Genomic DNA, 4,050 nt, shown 5'->3' with positions numbered 1-4,050 from the left:
CAGTGCTGGATTCCTGGTCCCTAAAGTCTAGAACCAAAGCTTTCTCAGGCTGCCCTTTTTGTTTCCCGTCCTGGGCTCCAAGAGACGTTAATGCAGAAAGAATGACCTACTAACAGAATTGCAGACACTAGCCATAGTGGAGGATCATTCTCTTGCAGAGGACCCTCTACTCTGCCTCTCATGAAGACTCAGGTTTAGGAAGTTCCCTAAATAACCCCATGGAAGCCTGGGTGGGAGCCCAGACACAGAAATGGCCTCTGCGAGGTCTTACATGTGGTTGGTCGATGTGCTGTGACCCTTCCTAAATTTGAGCTGGACTTTAGTCCAGGTTCAGGGAGAGAGTCTCTCCACCTTCCAGAGCTGGTTCTGCAATGCAGAGAAGGCTGCAGAATTCCACACCAGGAAGCTGCATGTCTTCCCAGGCCTCCTCCAAGGAAAACAAGAAAAGAGCCAGTGTAAGGATTCATTCCTGTGTAGCAGAATGATGCTTGGGCCCAGCCATGTGGACTCTTGGCAGGCAGAAGGGGATGATTTCAGGCCACCTGAACCAAACTGACAAAGGAAACTCACATCTCCTTCTCAAAAGAGAAAACCCTACAAAATCCCCTCTTCTAGACCTGAACTTATACTATAAGGAGTCAGTGACCCTAAAAAGGATGCTTAGCTAAGCAAATCAAAACAGGCAGGAGATGGGAGGCTGGAAAATGCTCTGTGTCTGGTACTTCAGCTGAACAGAAGCCCCTAACAGGGCTGAGGATACCACACCCCAGGTATGGAGCAAAGCAAAATACAGAACAAAGTCCCCTCCTTGGCCGGAAGCCCCAGAACCTCCCGAAACTGGAAGGACCATTCCTGTGTGGCAAAATGTGCCGTGTGGCCACTCAGCAAGTGGAGGGGTAATTTCAGGGGGCAAGCAGCAGTCATAACTGGCTGTTGCCTCATGCGATCCCAGTACCCAGCATCATTTCTGGCACAAAAAGAGTAATCAACAAATACTTATTGAATTAATAAATGAATGAATGAACAAATGATGAATTCATGGCAGAGCAAAATTCTGCAAGTTTAGATGCTTGTTAGCCATCTCCAGATTATTTGTTCCCACAGTAGACCCCAAGAAAAATACTTCAGAGGATTCTGTGTGTTTCCCCGCCTAAGCCATCTCTGAAAGATGGAAGCCAGACCCCGCTCTGTTCCGAGAACGATAGGGTCTGCTTGCAGCTTCTGTTTATTTTCATACAGATGGTATAAATGAGACACTAACAAATGATCCCAAAATATCTGCTACTGTGAAACCCACCCTCACAAGAGGGGTAACCACCCCCTAGGAGCAGCAGCCCCATAAATTCTTGCCAGTCCTGCTTCCCTGTGAACCCATCCCAATGACAAGCCTCACTTAGGAGATCAGGCTCCAGGCTGTCCTTTGCAGAAGCAACAATACCCTTCTCTTTCTTTCTCCCCACAAGGGTGCCCCTAACTGCTCAAATACAAACCACAAAGTCCTTAACACATGCCATTCCTAGGAGACAACCACAACAGCTGACATTCACCAGCGAGAAGTCATCTAACCAGCTCAGGGGGGCGGGGGGCAGAAGATGGAGGAGGTGGAGCGGCTGCCTTTCATAATTGGAGCCTCATTAACTGGAAGGAGCTGGCTGATGATCCAAGGCTGAATGGCAACTTTGGTGATTTGAAAAATAAAACAATTTGATGTGATTTAGGGAATCTATAAAGAAGGGGTGGGGGGACAGTGGCAGGAAACCAGTAACAGCCAGGAGGAATTTACCCACTTCAAGGAAGACATAGGAAAGATGACAAGAGGTGAAATCATCTCCCAAACTGGTTGTTCCATACGGAAACAATTTAATAGGAAAAGGAGAACTATGCGCTAAAAGCTTTAGGGGAAGAACCCAGAGTTTTTTTCCCTTCAGGGCCCAGGAGGTCCAAAAGGAAGATAAACACCCTTCATGTCTCCATTAGTAACTGGCATGCATAAATAAAGAGCAAGCGCTATACACTGGCAGAAGACCAAATCTGGTCAATGAAGCTTGTGCCTCAAAAGGCAGGCCTAGAATTCAAAAAAAACTGTGGCAATTTGGGACACTGACCAGGAATAAACTGAAAACTAGTTAATGAAGAAAAACTGGGTAAAGCACAGATCAAGATGGGACTGACAAGCAAGTCAGAAAGCATTCAGGAGGTCACAGTGGACCCTAAACTGTTGTTGAGCTGACAATTACAGGTGATTTGATGCAGCTCCCTAAAAGCCAGCTTAAAAGAAACAGGGACCTGATGGATCAAAGGAGGAAAGAACCTGAAGAAAATATCTGATACGTGTTTCTCTCTATTCTGATCTCCTCAGGACTAGCTGTTACACAGTTTGGGGTGCTGCCTTGTACAAGCAGAAGAAAAGCCAGAAAATATTTCAAGTCTAGAAAACAGGCCATATTGGGAGATAGTAACATGAAAAATCATTTTAGCCAAGAGAAAAAAAAGTAGAGGTAACTTAAGTTTTCCTTCTTATCATCTCGTTTACAGCGTATATATCTGTAAGATACCATAATTTTTTAATAGAAGTTATCCACAAATAAATAACTGTCTTGCTTCAATGGGTCAAACTTGTAAAGGGCTATTCTTATTAGAAAGTGCCCAATACTTGGCATCTTTATCTAGAATGGCAAAGACAGATTTAAAGAGACAGAGAGAGAGAGAGAGAGATATTAAGAGAAAGTTAGAGTCTACATCATGAACTTTCTGTCATAGAAACAAAGGTTGAAAGGAGGTTTTAAAAGCCCCGGGCCTCTTTGGGAAGGTTAGCTCCCCTCCAGGCAAACAGCTGGCCTGGGCTGGCATCAGGAGCCAGGAATGGGTGTGCAAGTGAGTGCAGACAGCCTGAGGCCGCAAGGCCTGGTGGCTCAATGCTAAGAAAAAGCGGAGGTAAGTGAGGGCAGGTCAAGGAGCAAGGGCGTTCACAGGGTCAGGCCCCAGGAGCACTACTGGAGTTGGAAGTCAAGAGCAGGTCGCCAGCAATTGAGAATCAGCAAGACGAGGTGGGAGGTCTTGGGATCTGGAGACTGGGAAGATTCCCAGAAGGAAACCGTAGAGAATATGGGGGTGGGGGACAGTGTAGAAAGGTACCAGGCCAGTGATCACAGAGCATAGTACTAGTTATCATGAGTCTTAGAGAATTAAACACCAAACCTGTTCTTGGAGCAAAGGAATTATCTGGGATGACCTCTCTCCTGGAATCTGAAATGATGTAGGTCAGTCAGCTGCAAAAAGACAAAGATCCAGAAGGCAGGGAACAAAAGGATGGCAAAAGCACCAAGACTGAGAACAAGAGTGAGAAGCCAAAGCCCCTCTGCAGACAGCTGTCCCAGCTCTGAGGCAGGAGAGGGAGGCAGGTTAAGGGTGGGAGCTTTGGAGCCAGATTGTCTGAGTGTGAAAACTATTAGCTATGTGACCCTGAGCAAGTTCCCTAATCTCTCTGTGCCTTGCTTTCCTCAGCTGTAAAGTGGGAATAATAATGTTATTTGCCCTGTAAGGCTGCAAAGAGGATTAAATTGGTGAAACTTGGCAAGTTCCTAAAGCAGCAACTGCCACTAGTGAGTGTACAGTCAGTGTAGCCACAAGGAGGGACACAAGTGCTGGGCAACCCCTCGAGGTCCCTTCCATATGGTTTCCACCTAATTCTGATCTCCTTTTCCTATGGTCATGAAAAGGATTCCTCCAGAGGATTCTCTGTTCTCCCACTTTCCAGCTCTGAACCCCAAGGGGCCAGGACCATCCCGTATCTAGGCAGTTACTGCAGAATAGAAATGAAGGGGCCAGGTGAGGGCTGGGTACAGAGGTGCAGAAATGAGGCCCAGCACCCGCCCTTTGCCTAAGTTTCTCCTAAGGTCTCCTCCATCCTACAGGTCAGAATACAGACGTATAGATCACTGGCAACAAGGCACTACCAACTGGCTGGGTTTCCGCCCCTGCCTCCAAAGCAGAAGGCCAGCATCTTCGTGTCCTTCGATCTACTCTATCCCTGTACTACTTAGAAGGGGT

The sequence above is a fragment of the Pteropus alecto genome, unplaced genomic scaffold (assembly GCF_000325575.1).
Source record: "Pteropus alecto unplaced genomic scaffold, ASM32557v1 scaffold8, whole genome shotgun sequence".
NCBI classification, from domain to species: Eukaryota; Metazoa; Chordata; class Mammalia; order Chiroptera; family Pteropodidae; genus Pteropus; species Pteropus alecto.
This window is presented reverse-complemented; position numbering follows the sequence as displayed.